The sequence below is a fragment of the Ovis canadensis genome, chromosome 12 (assembly GCF_042477335.2).
Source record: "Ovis canadensis isolate MfBH-ARS-UI-01 breed Bighorn chromosome 12, ARS-UI_OviCan_v2, whole genome shotgun sequence".
Classification (NCBI taxonomy): domain Eukaryota; kingdom Metazoa; phylum Chordata; class Mammalia; order Artiodactyla; family Bovidae; genus Ovis; species Ovis canadensis.
In genome coordinates this window covers 74,222,550-74,244,528 of record NC_091256.1, presented here as the reverse complement: position 1 = coordinate 74,244,528, position 21,979 = coordinate 74,222,550, and the positions used below count along the sequence as shown (strand labels likewise).

Genomic DNA, 21,979 nt, shown 5'->3' with positions numbered 1-21,979 from the left:
CAGAGGACTTCCTTAAGCATCTGATTGTCTGCTCTTATTTAAGAGTGAGGTTTGTCAACTGGTAGGCTACGTTTTATGGTCATCAAGTGACAAGCGGGCTTTTTCACACACAGCTGGTCATATTCAGAACGCAGAAAATTCAGTGCAAAGGCCAGATCCTTGAAACAAGGGTCACTGAAGTAGCATAGTATAAGTTCAGTGCTTTTCCCTTTTATTTAGGGTGACTTTTCTTTCTTTCATTCTTAAACTTTAGAAATCACCAAAGGGATTAATAAGTGATTATCCTTTTGAGGTCATTTCAAATGCTGTCCAAAACTTGAAACTGGATGCAAGGTTGGAACTGCAGCTCACTGAGCCTGAAGAGCACCCTCTCTGGCAGTGGGCACAAACAATGGAAAAGATTAAAAGAAAGGTGATTTGGATGTCACGACTACCCAGGGAACTGAGACTGAAGCAGCTGTGCCAAGCAAGAGTGGACTATATAGATATAAAATCCTAATGTTACATGATCTTTCTGTTTAACTTTCAAGTGAACAGCACACTGCAATATCACTATAGGATCATTGCTGTTGACCAGGAAACTGTCTACAAGAAGACAGTCAAATGAGAATGGAGAAATTACAGATACCACTGTTTTCAATTAAAATTTCTTCTTCCTGCTCTGAAAATAAAGTTTTCATATTTTAAAGGAAAACTGCCAGATATGTGCCCCCTCAATTCCAGCTATGGCACGCCATGCACATGCATCAAGTCCATCCTGGAACCCAAGGGAAATGCTTTGCTCTCTTTCATTTAACCAATCATTTATTCATCCAACCATCTATTTTTATCCTACATACCTGTCAAGACCAAATCTGAGAAGCTTTGCTTAATTATTTAATTCTACTTATTTCTTCCTTTCCTGAATACCTGTAACATAGCTATTGGCCTCATGCATTCTAGCATGTAGTGATTCATGCATGACTTGGGTTGTCCTCAGGGGTAGTCACAAACACAAATGACTCCCAAAGGCTAGGCAGATAACGTAAATGAAGTCTTCTCCATGAGTCAGCTAATGAAGAGTTCTAAGCAAGAGAGGGAACTAGAGAATGGATGTTCTCAGTAAGGGGCAGTCACACCTTCACTCCAGTCAACCACTGCCTGGCAGTAATGCAGGTTAAGGGTCATATATCTTCTAGTTTTTTCAGAGAAGCCAGATATCCAGCTTTGTATGTGATCTTTTAAAATGATGGTTCGATTTTACAAAAACACTATGTAGAACAAATAGAACAGGTGCTTCACACTATAGGTTTATAGCCTCTGACATAAGTTTTCTCTCTCCAGAAGGTGATGAGCTTCTTGAGCTCATCGTTTCTGAATCCCCCACAGTAGCACATGCAGTAACTAACATGCATAATAAATGCCTGACAAATGACTGTCCAACTTTGCAAAATACCACATTCAAGCCAAGCAAAATCATTGCCTCAGCTGATGCTCTGTAGCCTATAGGTGATGAAAAGAAAAGTCTTCCCCTAAAATTCATTTATGTATTAAAGCTTCCCACTCTGCCCCTGAATCTGGTGGGCCTTGATGTATTTGTCTGGCAGGTATAAATATGGTTTTAATATGTTCTCTGCCATCTTTTCCTAAAATTCTGTTTCAACCTCAACCTTCCATTTTTCTATAGCTACCACTAATAGGGTAAACTCATTACCTCTTTTCTATCATTTCATTCACTTCTCACACATCCTTCCACATAAACAACTCCTTAAGAATCACCCTCAATAATAAGGCCAACAGTGACCTCTTTTTATTTTTATTGGAGGATAATTGCTTTACAATGTTGTGCTACTTTCTGCTGTACAACAAAGTGAATCAACTCTATGTATACATATATCCTTTCGCTCTTGGACCTCACGCCCCCCACCTATCCCACCCCCCTAGGTCATCACGGAGCACCGAGCGGAGCTCCCTATGCTATACAGCAGGTTCCCACTCGCTGTGTACTTTACACATGGTAGTGTGTACATGTCAATCCTAATCTCCCACCATCCCCTCTGTTCGCTATGTCTGCCTTGCTATTCCTGTCCTGCTAACGGGTTCATCGGTACCATTTTTCTAGATTCCACCTATATGCATTAATATACGATATTTGTTCTTCTCTTTCTTACTTCACTCTGTATGACAGACTCTAGGTCCATCCACATCTCTACAAATTACCCAATTTCACTTTCTTTCAATTTGCTTTTTTTGGCTGAGTAACGACTGCAGCCATGAAATTAAAAGACGCTTACTCCTTGGAAGAAAAGTTATGACTAAGCTAGATAGCATATGCAAAAGCAGAGACATTACTTCGCTGACTAAGGTCCATCTAGTCAAGGCTATGGTTTTTCCTGTGGTCATGTATGGATGTGAGAGTTGGACTGTGAAGAAAGCTGAGCACCGAAGAATTGATGCTTTTGAACTGTGGTGTTGGAGAAGACTCTTGAGAGTCCCTTGGACTGCAAGGAGATCCAGCCAGTCCATTCTGAAGGAGATCAGCCCTGGGGTTTCTTTGGAAGGAGTGATGCTAACGCTGAAACTCCAGTACTTTGGCCACCTCATGTGAAGAGTTGACTCATTGGAAAAGACTCTGATGCTGGGAGGGATTGGGGGCGGGAGGAGAAGGGGACGACAGAGGATGAGATGGCTGGATGGCATCACCGACTCGATGGACCTGAGTCTGAGTGAACTCCGGGAGTTGGTGATGGACAGGGAGGCCTGGTGTGCTGCGATTCATGGGGTCGCAAAGAGTCGGACACGACTGAACGACTGAACCGAACCAAACATCCCATTGTATCTATGTATCACACACAATGGTACAGTGTAGAAAGCCCAGAGATAAATCCACACATCTATGGTCACTAATTTATGACAAAGAAAGAAAGAATATACATGGAGAAAAGACAGTCTCTCCAATAAGTGGTGCTGGGATAACTGGATAGCTACACACAAAATAGTGAAATTAGAATACTATCTGACACTATACACAAAAACGAACTTTAAATGGACTAACGACCTAAATGTAAGACCACACACTATAAAATTCAGAGAGGAAAACATACGAAAAACACTCTGAAACACTCTGACATAAGTTATAACAAGATCTTTTTTGACCCACCTCCCAGATTAATGAAAATAAACAAATGGGACCTAATTAAACAGGGAGCTCTTTGATGTTACATGTAGTGATGCTAATCAGTGCTTTCATCCTCCTATCTGACTTGCAACAGGCTATAGCATTTGATGCTAGTGATTATTTCCTACTTCTTGAATCTATTTTGTTCCTTAGCATTTTGAGGCTCTACTGCCTCCTGAATTTTCTTTCGTCTTCCTAGATATTCCTCATCAGACTCCTTTTCCTGCGCAATTCCTAAAATGCCAGTTTCTTGCAGGTTTTATTCCAAGCTTTCTTCCCTCTCCGTCCACACATTCACCCTGAATGACCTTACCCTCTCCCATGACTCTGCCCCAACCTCTGGCCCATGAGTGCTGATGACGCCCAGTTCTACCATCTCCCCTCCAGACTCATCTAATCAGCTGCCTTCTGGCAGTGTCTGTCTCCATTGATACTTCATACTCACAAGTCCAAGGCTGAGCTCATCAGCCCCACTCTGCCCCTGCTTCTTCTTTTCCAGCTTCACTGTTCTTTGTGAGAGGCGTGCCATCTACCTAGTGGCCCAAACATGAATTTTGCAACTCTCTCCCGTGTTGGCTTGTCCAACAAGCATGAAAAGGTACGTGCTTGAAATACCAAGAAAACAGGGTGCCAAAGAATTATCTGGAAAGTGTTCAGTGCTTTTAAAAAAGTGTCAAGTAAGCCATTCTAGAATAAAACAAACTTCTTGAAATTCCTTACACTTACTTTAAAAACATTAATTAATTTTTATTGAAGTATAGTTGCTTTTCTGGTGGCTCAGTGGTAAAGAATCCACTGAGGATTCTCCAAAGCAGGAGACAGATGTGGGTTCTATCCCTGGGTCAGGAAGCTCCCCTGGAGAAGGGAATAGCAACCCACTCCAGTACTCTTGCCTGGAAAATCCCATGGATGGAGGAGCCTGGTGGGCTGCAGTTCATGGGATCGCGAAAAGTCAGACACGACTGGGCGACTTCACTTTCACTTTTCACTCTCATGCACTGGAGAAGGAAATGGCAACCCACTCCAGTGTTCTTGCCTGGAGAATCCCAGGGACAGAAGAGCCTGGTAGGCTGCCATCTCTGGGGTCGCACAGAGTCAGACATGACTGAAATGACTTAGCAGCAGCAGCAGTCACTAGATAACAACAGAACAGTTGCTTTCAATGTTGTGTTGCTTTACAATGCTGTCTTAGTTTCTGCTGTACAACAAAGTGAATCAGCTATATGTATACATATATTCCCTTCTTTTTTGAAATTCCTTTCCATTTAGGTTACCACAGAGCACTGAATAGGGTTCCCTGAGCTATATCAGTTCTCATTAGTTATTTATTTTATGTTGGTGGGCTGCCATCTATGGGGTCGCACAGAGTTGGACACAACTGAAGCAACTTAGCAGCAGCAGCAGCAGCAGCAGCAGCAGCAGCAGCAGCAGCAGCAGCAGCAGCAGCAGCTGTTGTTTAGTTGTTAAGTCATGTCCGACTCCCATGGACCACAGCCTGCCAATCTCCTCCATTCATGAGATTTCTCAGGCCAGAATACTGGAGTGGGTTGCCATTTCCTTCTCTGGGGGATTTTCCTGACTTAGGGATCAAACCCACATCTCCTGCATTGGCAGGTGGATTCTTTACCACTGAGCCACCTGGGAAGCCCAACTACTTTATACACAATATCAATAGTATATATATGTCAATCCCAATCTCCCAATTTATCCCAACTCTCCTTCCCCTCTTCCTTGTTGTTGTTTAGTCGCTAAGTTGTGTTCAACTCTTTGTGACCCTATGGACTATAGCCCGCCAAGCTCTGTGATGGGATTTCCCAGGCAAGAATACTGGAGTGGGTAGTCATTTCCTTCTCCATCCCACTTCCTTCCACCTACTTTATTTTGAATGATGTATACAGGAGGCTGGATGAGCATAACCTTTTCAGGGGTGAGAACCAGTACATTCTCACTATAACCACAGTCATCCTCAGCCATCCCCTCTCCTCAGCCATCCCTTCTTTACACCCAATTGGTTCCTAAGCCCTGTTGATTTCACCTCATTGACAACAGCTGAGCCAACGCTAATGGAATCTTGGGGTCTTTGCTGTCTGCTATCCAGATTCTTAGAGCAGCCTCTTAACTGGCTCTTCCTTCCCATCCATCCTTCAGAGAGGAAATATCTGCTTCCTGTACATCACTCTCTTGTCAAAAATCTGTTCATTGCCATTTAGTAACTTCAAGGAAGTTCCAACTACTTAGCCTGGTCGTCATGGCCCTGCACACCTTTTTGCCCTGCACTTGGCCTCCTCAATTCCATGCCCTGCTTCATCTCTAGCCTTGGCCCTCAATAGTCCATGTTTATTCCGCCCCTGCTCCCCACCATGTCCCTGAACCTGAGGAAATGGTCTGCAAAAGAATGAAAAAAAAAATCAGAAGACTTTAAACCTCTAGTCTCCAGAAAAGAAATGGTCCAGGTCCCTCCACCTCTTAAAAGTTTCTAAAGGAGAAATGAGCAGACACAGAGATAGACCTCAGCTAGGAAATCATTTCCTTGGGATTGTCTTTTGGGCACAGCTTTTGCTCATCAAATGCAGGTAGATGGGTTACTGGGGCTACACGTAGAAGAGGGTCATTGTCTGCTTTCTCTCAATGCCCCGCTCAGTGTGAGTATCTTCACGTCACCAGCCACGAGCCAGCCTCTCAGCTGATTGAACTCGTGTCTGCTGTAAACAGGGCCGGGCAGGACACTCCGTGCGCCTCCGGCTGGGGCTCAGCCTTGGCTGGGGAGGATGGCATTACTCACTTGGAGCCCCATCCTCACCTCCCCCCAACACTGTTTGCCCATTTTCACCAGGGAACTAAAATGGGGATGGAGGGGGTGGTGGGAGAACACAGAGGAGCGGGGCTGTTTGTTCTCTTCTTGGTGTTAACAATACAACATCTGTTCCCCAGCCTGGCAGCTGGACCAAAGTGAAATGATGGAGCATTTGTTGGCCTCTGGATCAGGGGGTGGAGTGGGAGAAGGCAGGAGGAGGGGTGCACTGAGGGCTGAAGTCTTCCTGAACAATAACAACGGCAACACTAATGAGAACATCTTCAATACTACTTGGCAGGCAGGTCGGTGGAACACACAGAGAGAAGTAACTTGTTCTGGCTGATCCACATAGTATAACTAATGCACCTAAGAGCCTTTAAAAAGGAATCACCCAATTAAAAGGATAGGGTTTAGCTGGTAAATATCTGTTTTGGCTTGTGCACTCTGATAGAAAACATCTTTGTTAGTATCTAAGAGTGAGGCTAAAGGAGGTGAGGCTGAGAGAGGTGGAAAGTGAAGATGGAGAATGAGAGTTAGAGGGAGAGAAGCAAGGGGGAATGAAAGACCCACAGCCTCCAGGCTTCTTTCCTCCTTTCCTCCTGTTCCTTCTAGTTCTCTGATGCCAAACCCTGCTCAGGCAGTGGGCCACGTCTCTCTTCCCTCCACACTCGCCCTTAGAGTCTTCATCCAGTCTAGTGACTATGGTCTTTGTAGAAAGTGAAAGTCACTCAGTCATGTTTGCCTCTTCGCGACCCCATGGACTGTAGCCCGCCAGGCTCCTCTGTCCATGGGATTCTCCAGTCAAGAATACTGGAGTGGGTAGCCATTCCCTTCTCCAGAGGATCTTCCCAACCCAGGGATTGAACCCAGGTCTCCAACATCACAGGCAGATTACTTACCATCTAAATATTGACCCATTCCCAATTTATATATCTGGCACCGACATGCTTTCCAGCCTCATATATCCGACTGCCTGCTTGTCACCTCCAATTGGATATCTAAGGCAGAGGTCCCCAACCTTTTTGGTACCGGCGATCAGCTTCCTGGAAGACAGTTTTTCCATGGAGGTTGGAGGATGATCTATGGGGTAATTCAAGTGCTCCTATGAGAATCTAATGCCACCCCTAATCTGACAGGAGGCAGAGCTCAGGCAGTAACACGAGTGATGGGGAGCAGCTGTAAATACAGATGAAACTTATCTCACTTGCCTGCCACTCACCTCCAGCTGTGTGGTCTGTTCCTAACATGCCACAGGTTTGTGGCCTGGGTGTGGGGGACCCCTGACCTAAGGCATATCCAGCCAAGTATCCCGCAGTGAGATTCTGACAGCCTCCATCTCCCAAACTTTCTCTCCCACAGCCTATCTTCCTCTCTCAGTGAATGGCAACTTCACCCTTCCTTGACACTCCTCTTCCTCTCACATCCCACAAAAAATCTATTAGAAAAACCTGTTAACTTGACCTTCAAAATGGAACCCAGAACCCAATCACTTCTCCCCATTTCAACCACTGTCCCTGGGCTCCAAGTCATCATTAGCTCTTATCCAGATCATGACAATAGTCTCCTGACTGCTCCTCTTCTGCTTATGACTTCCCTTCCCAGTTCCTCCAATCTGTTCTCAATGCAGCAGTCAAGAGTGCTCCTATTAAACTGTAGTTTAGATCGGGTCACACTTCCTCTCAAATTTCACCAGATCCTCTTCGTACTGGTAGAAGCCAAAGTTCCTACAATAGCCTGCAAGGTTCTCTGTGACTTCTCATGCTGTTAACTCTGCCTGGAACATGCCAGGCACACTTCCAGGACTCTTCCTGAACTGCTCGTCTCTCTGATCTTTGCTTATCTTACTCTCTCATTTGTAGGCCTCTATCTCAGCATCTCCTAATCTCCTGTCTTAGTTTATTTTTCTCTATAACACTTGCCTCGTCTAACAAGTTATATCTCTACATATTTATTTTGCTTGTTGCCTGTTCCGAATGATGATGCAAATGGCACAAGACTACAGACAGCTACCACCCAGAACCACAGTCAGTCCCCATTCCAGGTGTAACATGGGTTTTGGTTTTGTTGAAAAGAAGAATAATGTTCTGTATTTAGTTTCTGGTTCATGATGATGTTCAACATTTTTGCTTTTGACATTTTTTCTGGGGGGGGTGGTGGTCAGAATTAGAAAAATTCATCAGCAGACTGAACAGACACAGAATAGTGACAATGCGTAATTAATGCCTTCATCACAATCAGGATATGAAAATCAGCATCTGCAAGATTCTTTTCATTGGGTTTTATCATCATACTTTTTGTAGCCTTTTATTATTTCTTTCTTCTTAAATTTCCATCTCAACTTCATTGCAGTGTATAAGCTAATATTAAGAGGTATCAACATTAATCTTGCAGTATTAAATCCATCTTCTTTTCCATCCATAGATCAGGAAAAATAGGAAAAGTGCTGAACTCCCATCTTTGCTAGTCAAGGCAAATATAAAACTTCTTGGTTCCATGTGAAAGGCTGACAGACCTCTGAGTTATAGATCTTGTATCTTAAAAGCTCTTTTGACGGTGGCAGGAAATAATACTTGAAAGTGGAGGTAATAAAGTGGAGAGTCCTTTAAATTAGTGACAGTTTCAAATCAAACGAAATTAACAGTTAAAAGACTCAGGTAGGAGACCATTTTGATGTTCCAGATTTATTCTGCTTCCATTGTTTTAAAAAGTCAGAAATCTTAGCATGGCTAAAATGGCTTCTCTAAGTGTTCTTTAAAACTATTTCTGGCATTTTGTGAAGAGAAAGTGTGAGTTTATTGCAGCTAAGGGATGTCAAAGATTCATCTAAATTTGATTGCCAAATGACAGTCTGTCAAGTATTTGAAGATACGTGTTATGTCTCACGGAGGTCTGCAGTTTTCTTGGGTAGATAAATTAGCCTCCTTCAGCTATTTCTTATATGACAGGGCTGCCCCATTCTGGGTATTTTTGTCTAGCTGTCACCCAGTGCAGTTGTCAATCTGGCAGTGTGACACCTAGGACTGGACTTACCACTTCAGATGTGGACTGACCTGAACATGAGAGACTGGTATTTCCACAGTCCCTCTTCAGAAATGTTTTACTTCTTTTCATGCTACCTGCATCAACATTAGTTTGTCACCCACATCACAGTACTGACTCACAATACCTTGTAGTCAACTCACACCTCCAAAGTATCTATTATTATTTCTTTCTCTTGAACAAGAGTAACTTTAAAAACTTTTTATTTTGAAATAATGATTGATTTCAGGAAACTGCAAAGATAATACAAAGAGATCTCAAGTACCACTCTTCCAGTGTCTCCCACTGGTACTTCTTATTTAACTATAATATAATATCAAAACCAAGAAATGAAATTTGTGCAATGCATGGGCATGGTTCTTTGCCATTCTATTTTTTTTTTTTACTCAAAAAAATCTGAGTTTGTAAAATAACAAACTCTGTAACTACATGAGCTTCTTCAGATGCCATCCTCTTTCTTCTACATTGGAATAACTTATATTGTTAGAGTTGGATTTTTTTAGAGCTTCTCACTTCTCTTCCCTCTTTAACATTTCTTAACACCTCCCCTGACAAAAGAACAACAAACCAACCAAAGAACAAAACAATAACAACAACAATTAAAAAAAAAACAACAACCCCGAACCCTCCTCTCTCAGTATCCTACATCAGCAAAATGGTACCACCTTTCACTCAGTTACTCAAACTAAAATTCTTGGGAGACATTGTTCCTCCCCCGTTCGCTTATACCCCCACGTCCAATTCATTAGCAAATCCTATCAATTTTATTTTAAGCATTTCTTTTTGCCCCCACGTAGCCACATTGGTCTAAGCCACCATCACTCTGGCCTCCACTATGGCCTCCTAACTGACCTCTCAGGCCAATGCTTACACCTGGAGTCTACTTTCCACAGAAAGCACAGACAGATCCCTTAAAGAACTAATCTGAGTCACTAGCACTACTCTGCTCAACACTCCCATGCAAATTTGTAAAATTTTCCGCATTTATAAAAATGATTTTTGGGGGGCAGAAAATGGCAGAAAGCTCTTATCTGAATCTATTGAGGATGGCATAATGGTCTTTGGTTGCAGCAAGCGAGACTGCAGTCAGAGAGAAAGGAGAACTGGATGAAGTACAGGTAAAACTACTCCTGCTGGGTTCCCCTTGTTCCTTGCTCTGAGCTGACCCGATACTAATTAAGAGTCTGTGGAGACAGGGCTTCTCTAGCAGTCCAGTAGTTAAGAATCCACCTGCCAATTCAGGGGACATGGGTTCAATCCCTGCTCCAGGAAGATCCCACATGCTGCAGGGCAACTTAGCCTGTGTGACACGACAATTGAACCTATGCTCTAGAGCCCACGAGCCACAACTACTGAGCCCACAAACACTGACGCCTAGAGCCTGTGCTCTGCAACGAGAGAAGCCACAGCAGGGAGAAGCCCGTGCACAACGAGAGAGCAGCTCCCAGGCATCCTGTCTAGAGAAAGCCCATGTGTATCGATAAAGAGCCAGTGCAGCCACGTATAAAGTGAAACAAAAAAATAAATCTTAAAAGAAGAAAAGCGTCTGCCTTGCAGTGAGTATTGTAAGGATGCTGCTCAGAATACACCTGTTATGTTGCTCTGTGTCCCTTTTACGAGGACCCTTCAGAAAAAGCTTTCCCTAGTTTTAGTATCAACCTTCGTTCAATTATTCAGCCAGTGTTCACTGAGGCTCCTCTCAACTGCTAGACTCTCTCTTAAGGGGTACAAGCTAGGTCTTGCACTCATGACCTTCTGTAATGGGAGAGACACCCAATAACTATGTTATCAAATAAATGAGTTAAATTTTTTTATGCGGTGATTAGGCGCTATGAGAAAAAACAAGCAGAGTGAAGCAATCTCACCATAGGCTTGTAGGGAAGAGGAATCGCTTTCGAGCAGGCAGTCCGAAACCACTTCTCCAAGGATGGGGCTTTCAGCTGAGGTCCAAATGATAAGAACAAGTCAGATGTGTGAATATCTGAGGAAAGAGGAAAATGAAGCCAGAAATGACCTTGATGTTTTCAAGGAACAAAAAGGAGACAGGGTGGTGGACACATGGTGAGGAAACAGTGGGGGTGCGAGCTATGAGACCAAAGGCGCAGAAGGACCTATGCACCAGGCATGCTGGGGAAGGGAAAGCTGCTGGAGTTGAGAAACACAGCTGGCTTCTCTGCCAGACATATCTCTGGGCCCCATGAACAGATATGCTCACCTGCTTCCCCCTTTCTCATCTCCTGCTCAACAGTTCGGGGCCAGATTCACAACCTTTGCTAAGGGCCTGGGAGCCTGCATTGTGTATTAACTTCATCCCTGGCACCATCTCGTGCCCAACTCTGTGTGTCCTTTTTCTCTTTAATACTTCTTACCGTAGCTAGCTTTGATTTATATTCTCCTTCAAGTAAGTCACTTCCTGTTTTGTTTCAGATGAAGGCAGGTGGACAGTGCATACCCTCGGGGACAAGGTGAACACACAGAAGCAATGGCAGAAGAATGGGGAGAGTGACATCTCCGTCATGGAGTCTTCAGAATGGGATGGCGTGGCTTTTTATCTATCCAGCTAAACTCAGAGGCTGGCTCCGCTGTCTTTGACTTTCTGTTCCTTGGGTTCTAGCGTGAGGAAATGGATTTGGAGGGGACTACTCTTTATTATTGAGACTTTATTTTGGGGAGCTCTAAAATCACTGCAGATGGTGACTGCACCCATGAAATTAAAAGACACTTGCTCCTTGGAAGAAAAGCTATGACCAACCTAGACAGCATATTAAAAAGCAGAGACATTACTTTATCAACAAAGGTCCATCTAGCCAAAGCTATGGTTTTTTCTAGTAGTCATGTATGAATGTGAGAGTTGGATATAAAGAAAGCTGAGTGCTGATGAATTGATACTTTAGAAGTATGGTGTTGGAGAAGACTCTTGAGAGTCCCTTGGACTTCCAGAAGATCCAACTAGTCCATCCTAAAGGAAATCAGTCCTGAATATTCATTGGAAGGACTGATGCTGAACCTGAAACTCCAATACTCTGGCCACCTGATTCAAAGAACTGACTCATTGGAAAAGACCTTGATACCAGGAAAGACTGAAGGCAGGAGAAGGGGAGGATGACAGAGGATGAGATGGTTGGATGGCAGCACCAATGGGATGGACATGAGTTTGAGTACGCTCCAGGAGTTGGTGATAGACAGGGAAGCCTAGTGTGCTGCAGTCCATGGGGTCGCAAAGAGTCAGACACGAGTGAGTGACTGAAATGAAGAGGTATAAGATGGGTCCAGATGAAAATGGGGAATGTATTCCAGATCCCGGATACCTAAGACACCACAGACCATTCAAAGATCCAAGGAAGTTAATCCCATAACTCTCTGGAGTGAAGGGACAAAAAGGATTGGGAATGTCAGGTATTTCCCTCAAGAGTTATCTAGAATTCTGTGGACATCTCAGGGTGCTGTGGTCTCCACAGGCCCTTGGCTCAGGGGTGATTCCAAGTGCAGCAGAGCCATCCCAGGTTGACCACTGACCTCTGGTCATCTCTAGCTCTTGGCTGAACCAGACTTGAGGCTTTGAGAATACACATAGGCCAGGGGTCTTGTCATGTTGTGGTAACTACCCTGTTCTTCCCTGTCAATCATCTCAAAACAAAAAGGTAGGCACTCAGAGTGGGTGTGTGTTTGGGGAGAGGCAGGGGAGACTCACTCATAGGTTCTCTCCAGGATAAGGGACAAGACAAAGGCCCAAGATCATTCTACAGGCAATGAAATAGCATATCTCCTTTGCTTTAAAATACCGTGTGTGTGTGTTAGTCACACTGTCCGACTCTTTTGTGATCTCATGGACTGTAGCTCATCAAGTTTCTCTGCCCATGGAACTCTCCAGGCAAGAATATTGGAGTGGGTTGCTATTTCCTTCTCCAGGGGATCTTCCTGACTCAGGGATCAAACCAGAGCATCCCTTCTGGCTTTTGCATTGGCAGGCGGATTCTTTACCACCGAACCACCTGGGAAGACCTTACATGAGCTTACATGTAATTTTTTCAAGCCATCATCTCTTTTGCCTGTACTGCCCGCCCCGCCCCTCTTCCAACCCATGAAAAGAAGGTAGAGGGTATATTTCTTCATGATTTTGCTTTTTCACATTCCTCTTTAATCTGGCCTCTGCCACAACTGGCAGCAGAAGTGCTGATCTATCATGAGAAGGTCTTTCTCGGGCAAGCGTGGCCGAGGCAGCAGCAGGAAGTACAGGAAATCTCATGAGACAGTCTGTTCTTGAACACTTGCCTGTCTTCTGCAGACTCACGAGGTGAAGAGAAACGTCTGAGACACAGGGGAGGTGGCGGGAGCAGAGACCCAGTTCTTAACTGTTTGAGGTTCACCCACAACTGGCAAAATAACCGCAGGGCACAACTGTTAGACTGCAGTCAGGCCTGAGGCCATGGTGCTACATGTTGAGATACTTTTGTTTCTAAGGGGTTCTAAGCACCCAGGGAGCCCTGCAGTTAGAAGCAGCAGTGAAAGGCTGCTGCTTTGTCTCCAGGCGCTATAATATGCTGGCTCATGGTAAGATGCTGCTAGGGTGGTCCTGGAGTGGTCATGTGAGAGGGGAGGCATGGTGGTCTGGTCTCATGAGGCAACGAGATAGCTGCTTCCAAGGGGAAGTCTGGGTCATAGATCAGAGCCAACTTCTTTGGAAGACTCAGGCTGGGGCCCTGTGACTGCTCTTGTACTTTTGGGCAATTCAGTTAACCGATCACACACAAATGTGAGCTCTGGGATGAAGACACTGGCCCCAAGCCCCAAACTTGTGAAAGTTTCATCACTTGTTATTAAGACAAAGGGAGAAAGAGAGTGAACGAGAGAGAAAGGAAACAAGACGAGAAAGAGAGAGAAAGAAGGAAAATAAAAAGAAGAGCTTTCTCTGGCACATCTTTGGCAAGTGTTGCTTCCTGATATAGCAAGGTCCCTTCTTAGAAATGGCTGGGCTTCACTGCCAGGATTAGATGAAAACCAGTACAGGAAGACTGGCCCCAGGCTGAATGCTCTGACCCAACCCAATCCACCCAGTCACATGACCAACCTCCGTACCCTGTCTTTGGTTTTCCACCACATCTGATCCTCCAGTGCATACCTTGAGAGCTGGAAATTCTGGGGTGATTTGCCTCCACTGTATATATACCAAAACCACCAAGCCAGTCATAGCAGCTTCCTTAGAGACAGCATCTAATGAACCCAGTGGATGACTTCTTCAAGCAAGTTGGCAGGTCAACCTAATTTGGAGGAAGAAAGAGAAGCAGGTCAAAATATGGCCAGAGATCAGAGACGGACCCTGGACCAGCCATCACCAGTCTAGGATTCTAAAACCCCCTCTCTGCTACTTCTCTTGCCTGAAGGGGAACTCCTCCCTAGGCTGAAAACGTGAAGAACAGAGCTGTCAGAGTCTGAGTGGATGAATTAGAGCCTGAAACAGGGTCTGCCAGTTAGGAGACCAGGGCTGAGTTCCCACCAGTGTGGTCAGGTGAAGATTATCGTCTGACTTGTCCATTGGCTGTGCTGATAAGTCCCTGACCTGTTGTGGCCTGTCCTAATTTAAATGGAAGGCCTCTCAGGTGGTACAGCAGTAAAGAACCTGCCTGCCAATGCAGGAGATGCAAGAGGCAGAGGTTCAATCCCTGTGTTGGGAAGACCCCTGGAGAAAGAAACGGCAACCTGCTCCAGTATTCTTGTCCGGGAAATCCTGGGGGAGGATTTCCGAGGAGCCTGGTGGGCTACAGTCCATGGGATGGCAAAGAGTTGGGCAGGACCGAGCACAAACATGATCGAATAACTGATTTAGAAAATGCAATTGATGATATATAAGACCCAAACACTTGTCTTTGTAAGCTCAGATATGATTGTTTATTTTAAAACAGATATTCTCCTCCCAGTTCCCCACTGCCCACAGATAACTTGGTGATTCAACTTTCTTTTTTTTTTTTAATATCAGCAAAGCCTTTTATTTTTTATTTTTTCAAAAATTGAAATGGGATTTATTCATTTATTTTTGTTTATACTGTACTGGTTTTGCCATACATTGACATGAATCTGCCACGGGTATACATGAGTTCCGAATCCTGAACCCCCCTTTCACCTCTCTCCCCATATCATCTCTCTGGGTCATCCCAGTGCACCAGCCCCAAGCATCCTGTATCCTGTATCGAACCTAGACTGGCACTGAACTTCTGACCACAATTTTTAAATATATAATACACTCAAGCTCTAAAGGTGAACATTTCTTTAATAGACGTATAATGCTGACAGTGAAATTAAAGGTGTATTTAAATGACCTTTTCCCGAAGCCTGGGAGTGTCTCATTTATTTGAGATGAGAGGGGCTGCTGAACTCCTGCTGGGCAGGGATGGAGGATACAGGGATTTTATCACTACCTCTCTCAGAGAAAAGATGAAATACCAGCTCTCCCTGCCATCATCCCATGACCCAAAACAAAAACACACAAGAAACTTTGGCCACACAGACTGCTTCCAGGCTGACCAGATATTTTCTCAGTTCAGTTCAGTGCAGTCGCTCAGTCCTATCCGACTCTTTGCAACCCCATGAATCACAGCACGCTAGGCCTCCCTGTCCATCACCAACTCTCAGAGTCTACCCAAACTCATGTCCATTCAGTCGGTGATGCCATCCAGAAATCTCATCCTCTGTTGTCCCTTTCTCCTCCTGCCCCTAATCCTTCCCAGCATCAGGGTCTTTTCTAATGAGTCAACTCTTCTCATGAGGTGGCCAAAGTACTGGAGTTTCAGCTTCAGCATCAGTCCTTCCAATGAACACCCAGGATGGTACTCCTTTAGGATGAACTGGCTGGATCTCCTTGCAGTCCAGGGGACTCTCAAGAGTCTTCTCTAACACCACAGTTCAAAAGCATCAACTCTTCAGTGTGCAGCTTTCTTCACAGTCCAAATCTCACATCCACATATGACCACTGGAAAAACCATAGCCTTGACTAGATGGACCTTTGTCGGCAAAGTAATATCTCTGCTTTTTGAATAAGCTATCTAGCTTGGTCATAACTTTCCTTCCAAGGAGTAAGCGTCTTTTAATTTCATGGCTGCAATCACCGTCTGCAGTGAATTGGGAGCCTGACACTGTTTCCACTGTTTACCCATCTATTTCCCATGAAGTGATGGGACCAGATGCCATGATCTTCATTTTCTGAATGTTGAGCTTTAAGCTGACTTTTTCACTCTCCTCTTTCACTTTCATCAAGAGGCTTTTGAGTTCCTCTTCACTTTCTGCCATAAGGGTGGTATCATCTGCATATCTGAGGTTATTGATATTTCTCCCAGCAAGAGACTGATTCCAGCTTGTGCTTCTTCCAGCCCAGTGTTTCTCATGATGTACTCTGCATATAAGTTAAATAAGCAAGTGACATTATACAGCCTTGACATACTCCTTTTCCTATTTGGAACCATTCTGTTGTTTCATGTCCAGTTCTAACTGTTGCTTCCTGACCTGCATATAGGTTTCTCAAGAGGCAGGTCAGGTGGTCTGGTATTCCCATCTCTTTCAGAATTTTCCACAGTTTATTGTGATCCACACAGTCAAAGGCTTTGGCATAGTCAATAAAGCAGAAATAGATGTTTTTATGGAACTCTCTTGCTTTTTCCATGATCCAGTGGATGTTGGCAATTTGATCTCTGGTTCCTCTGCCTTTTCTAAAACCAGCTTGAACATCTGGAAGTTCACGGTTCACGTATTGCTGAAGCCTGGCTTGGAGAATTTTGAGCATTACTTTACTAGCGTGTGAGATGAGTGCAATTGTGTGGTAGTTTGAGCATTCTTTGGCATTGCTTTTTTTTGGGATTGGAATGAAAACTGACCTTTTCCAGTCCTGTGGCCACTGCTGAGTTTTCCAGATTTGCTGGCATATTGAGTGTAGCACTTTCACAGCATCATCTTTCAGGATTTGAAAGAGCTCAACTGGAATCCCATCACCTCCACTAGCTCTATTTGTAGTGATGCTTTCTAAGGCCCACTTGACTTCACATTCCAAGATGTCTGGCTCTAGGTGAGTGATCACATCATTGTGATTATCTTGGTCATGAAGATCTTTTTTGTACAGTTCTTCTGTGTGTTCTTGCCACCTCTTAGATCTCTAGTCTTTCCCATTCTGTTGTTTTCCTCTATTTCTGTGCATTGATCGCTGAGGAAGGCTTTCTTCTCTCTCCTTGCTATTCTTTGGAACTCTGCATTCAGATGCCTATATATTTCCTTTCTTCCTTTGCTTTTTGCTTCTCTTCTTTTCAAGAAGAGACAGGCCTCCTCAGACAGCCATTTGGCTTTTTTGTATTTCTTTTCCATGGGGATGGTCTTGATCCCTGTCTCCTGTACAACGTCACAAAGCTCCATCCATAGTTCATCAGGCACTCTGTCTATCAGATCTAGTCCCTTAAATCTATTTCTCACTTCCACTGTATAATCATAAGGGATTTGATTTAGGTCAAACCTGACTGATCTAGTGGTTTTCCCTGTTGCTGCTAAGTGATGTCAGTCATGTCTGACTCTACGACTGCATAGACAGCAGCCCACCAGGGTCCCCCATCCCTGGGATTCTCCAGGCAAGAATACTGGAGTGGGTTGCCATTTCCTTCTCCAATGCATGAAAGTGAAAAGTGAAAGTGAAGTGAAGTCGCTCAGTCATGTCCGACTCTTAGCGACCCCATGGACTGCAGCCTACCAGGCTCCTCCATCCATGGGATTTTCCAGGCAAGAGTACTGGAGTGGGGTGCCATTGCCTTCTCCGAGTGGTTTTCCCTACTTTCTTCAATTTAAGTCTGAATTTGGCAATAAGGAGTTCATGATCTGAGCCACAGTCAGCTCTTGGTCTTGTTTTTGCTGACTGTATAGAGCTTCTCCATCTTTGGCTGCAAAGAATATAATCAATCAGATTTCAGTGTTGACCATCTGGTGATGTCCACATGTAGAGTCTTCTCTTGTGTTGTTGGAAGAGGGTGTTTGCTATGACCAGTGCATTTTCTTGGCAAAACTCTATTAGTCTTTGCCATGCTTCATTCCATACTCCAAGGCCAAATTTGCCTGTTATTCCAGGTGTTTCTTGACTTCCTACTTTTGCATTCCAGTCCCCTATAATGAGAAGGACATCTTTTTTGGGTGTTAGTTCTAAAAGGTCTTGTAGGTCTTCATAGAACCGTTCAACTTCAGCTTCTTCAGTGTTAGTGGTTGGGACATAGGCTTGGATTACCGTGATATTGAATGGTTTGCCTTGGAAACGAACAGAGATCATTCTGTCATTTTTGAGATTGCATCCAAGTACTGCATTTCGGACTCTTTTGTTGACCGTGATGGCTACTCCATTTCTTCTAAGGGATTCCTGCCCACAGTAGTAGATATAATGGTCATCTGAGTTAAATTCACCCATTCCAGTCCATTTTAGTTCGCTGCTTCCTAGAATGTCGACGTTCACTCTTGCCATCTCCTATTTGACCACTTCCAATCTGCCTTGATTCATGGACCTGACATTCCAGGTTCCTATGCAATATTGCTCTTTACAGCATCGGACTTTGCTTCCATCACCAGTCACATCCACAGCTGGGTATTGTTTTTGCTTTGGCTCCATCCCTTCATTCTTTCTGGAGTTATTTCTCCACTGATCTCCAGCAGCATATTGGGCACCTACTGACCTGGGGAGTTCCTCTTTCAGCATCCTATCATTTTGCCTTTTCATACTGTTCAAGGGGTTCTCAAGGCAAGAATACTGAAGTGGTTTGCCATTCCCTTCTCCAGTGGACCACATTGTGTCAGACCTCTCCACCATGACCCGCCCATCTTGGATGGCCCCACATGGCATGGCTTAGCTTCATTGAGTTAAACAAGGCTGTGGTCCGTGTGACGTGATTTGCTAGTTTTCTGTGATTAAGGTTTCAGTGTGTCTGCTCACTGATGCCCCCTTGCAACACCTACTGTCTTACTTGGGTTTCTCTTACCTTGGACGTGGGGTATCTCTTCATGGCTGCTCCAACAAAGTGCAGCCACTACTCCTTACCTTGGATGAGGTCGCCCCTCCTGACCTTGAACGTGGAGTAGCTCCTCTCAGCCCTCCTGCGCCCACGCAGCTGCTGCTCCTTGGATGTGGATTGCTCCTCCTGGACGTGGGATTGCTCCTCGTGGATGTGGGATTACTTATCTTCTCGCTCAATGGGTCAGCCCAATGTGACAATGTCAGTCACGCTGATCTACCAAGGGTCCTTCCCTGAGATTTTTGAACATGGGCAGGGAATGTGTCCATCCAAGGATGACCATTGTGAGAAGTGAGGCTCTGGACCTGCTGGCGGCCTGCTGTTTGGAAATGCTGCTCTGCTGGGTGCAACGATAATCCTGCTCAGAGTCACACAGCAGTGAGGTAGAGCTGGGCTTTGGCTGGTCTGTCTGCTTCCAGAGCTCTTAGTCTTCAGTCACTCTGTGGTTCAAGCCTTTGTCTTCACTGGGAAGTAACTGGGAAATGGGTCTGCAGGAACCCCCAGGCCACTACCTAGGGAAGAGCTTTGGTTTCTGGAAATGGTGAAGAAAGAAAAGGGGGCCAGTATTACTAGTCTCTCAAACCTTGGCTCAGACAGATATTTTCTAATCAGCATCTATTAATATTATCACTAGGGATCACAGAAAACACAAGAGAATTCCAGAAAAATATCTCCTGCTTCATTGACTATGCTAAAGCCTTTGACTGTGTGGATCATAACAAACTGTGGAAAATTCTTCAAGATTTGGGAATACCAGACCACCTTACTGCCTCTGGAGAAATCTGTATGCAGGTCAAGAAGCAATAGTTAGAAATGGATATGGAACAACAGACTGGTTCCAAATTGGGAAAGGACTATGTCAAGGCTGTCTATTATCACTTTGCTTATTTAACTCAGATGCAGAGCACATCATGTGAAATGCCGGGTTGGATGAAGCACAAGCTGGAATCAAAACTGCCAGGAAAAATATCAATAACCTCACATATGTAGACGACACCATCCTTATGGCAGAAAGAAAAGAGGAACTAAAGAGCATCTTGACGAAAGTGAAAGAGGAGAGTGAAAAAGCTGGCTTAAAACTCAACAGTCAAAAAACGAAGATCCTAGGGTCTCGTCCCATCACTTCATGGCAAATAGATGGGGAAACAGTGGAAACAGTGACAGACTTTATTTTTGGGGGATCCAAAATCACTGCAGATGGTGACTGCAGCCATGAAATTAAAAGAAGCTTGCTCCTTGGAAGAAAAGCTATGACAAACTTAGACAGCATATTAAAAAGCAGAGACATTACTTTGCTGACAAAGGTTGGTCTAGTCAAAACTATGGTTTTTCCAGTAGTCGTGTATGGATGTAAGAGTTGGATATAAAGAATGCTGAGTGCTGAAGAATTGATGCTTTTGACCTGTGGTGTTGGAGAAGACTCTTGTGAGTCCCTTGGACTGCAAGGAGATCCAATCAGGTCCTGAGTATTCATTGCAAGTACTGATGCTGAAGCTGAAGCTCCAATACTTTGACTACCATATGTGAAGAACTGGCTCATTAGAAAAGACCCTGATGCTGGGAAAGATTGAAGGCAGGAAGGAAAGATTGAAGGCAGGAGGAAAAGAGGACAACAGAAGATGAGATGGTTGGATGGCATCACCGACTCAATGGACATGAGTTTTAGCAAACTTCAGGAGTTGGTGATGGACAGGGAAGTCTGGTGTGCTACAGTCAATGGGGTTGCAAAGAGTCGGACATGACTGAGCAACTGAACTGAACTGAGGATTTTATTAAAAGTTGCTTTTTTATTTTAAAGTAATATCTCTTATAAGTAACATCATCATCATAAAAGATCAGAGTAAGATGGTAGGGATAGATTGGGAGTTTGAGATTGACATGTACACACTGCTATATTTAAAATAGATAGCCAACAAGGATTTATTGTATAGCACAGGGAATGATGCTCAATACATTATAATTTAGATGGGAAAAGAATTTGAAAAGTAATAGATCTATGTATATGTACGACTGAATCACTATGATGTACACCTGGAACTAACACAACACTGTTAATCAACTATATACCACTGTAAAATAAAGTGAAAGCAAAGTCGCTCAGTTGTGCCCAATTCTTTGCGACCCCATGAACTGTAGCCTACCAGGCTCCTCCATCCATGGGGTTTTCCAGGCAAGAGTACTGGAGTGGGTTGCCATTTCCTTCTCCAGGGGATCTTCCCAACCCAGGGATCGAACCCTAGTCTCCCACATTGCAGGCAGATGCTTTAACCTTAAGAGCTACCAGGGAAGCCCAGCCCACGTGTAAGTAGTACCATACAGTATTATTTGTAAAATAAAAATTGTTTTTAAAAGGTGAGAATAAAATTGAAAGTTTCAACTCCCTGCTGATAGCCAATCTATTTCTTTTTTTTCAATTTTAATGGTATTTCTTTAATGAATGCATATCATTTTTTAAAGATGTAACTGACATATAGTCTGTGTGAGTTTAAGGTATACAATATGTATATATTACAATATGATTTCCACTATAGCTTTAGCTAACATCGTCATTATGTCACATAATTATCATTTCTTTCTGTGGTGAGATTTATGACCTAGTCTTCTAGAAATTTTGAAGTACATGATACAGTTATTAACTATAATCACAACTCTGTGCTTTTGATCTCCAGAGCTTATTCATCTTCCAGCTGCAAGTTCTATCCTTCGATCAGCATGTCCTAGTTCCCCCAATCACCAGCCCCTGGCAACCACCACTCTACTCTTGTTTCTATAAGTTCAGCTTTTTTACAGTCCACGTGTAAGTGGTGTCATACAGTATTTCTGTCTTTCTCTGTCTAATTTAACTCAGCATAATGACCTCGGGGTCCATTCACATTGTTGCAAAGGCCAATACATTTCTAAGTAACATCCAAAGTAACGATATTCCTACCAAAATTTTGGCATTGTATAATACTTTCACCTGCCTTATCT

At 44.0% G+C, this 21,979-nt stretch overlaps 1 protein-coding gene across 2 annotated transcripts in view; it reads left to right on the top strand.

Moving 5' to 3' along the window:
• Positions 1 to 21,392, top strand: part of LOC138416656 (PAK4-inhibitor INKA2-like) — a 103,384-nt gene extending 81,992 nt beyond the window's left edge. The window contains exon 5 of one of the 2 annotated variants that reach the window (XR_011247797.1): positions 11,418 to 15,303. The gene's annotated coding sequence lies outside the window, so the exon portion shown is untranslated. Of the gene's footprint in view, positions 1 to 11,417; positions 15,304 to 19,643 lie in introns of those variants that run through there. The other variant, XM_069546218.1, reaches the window with a different exon arrangement.
• Positions 21,393 to 21,979: the final 587 nt, after the last annotated feature.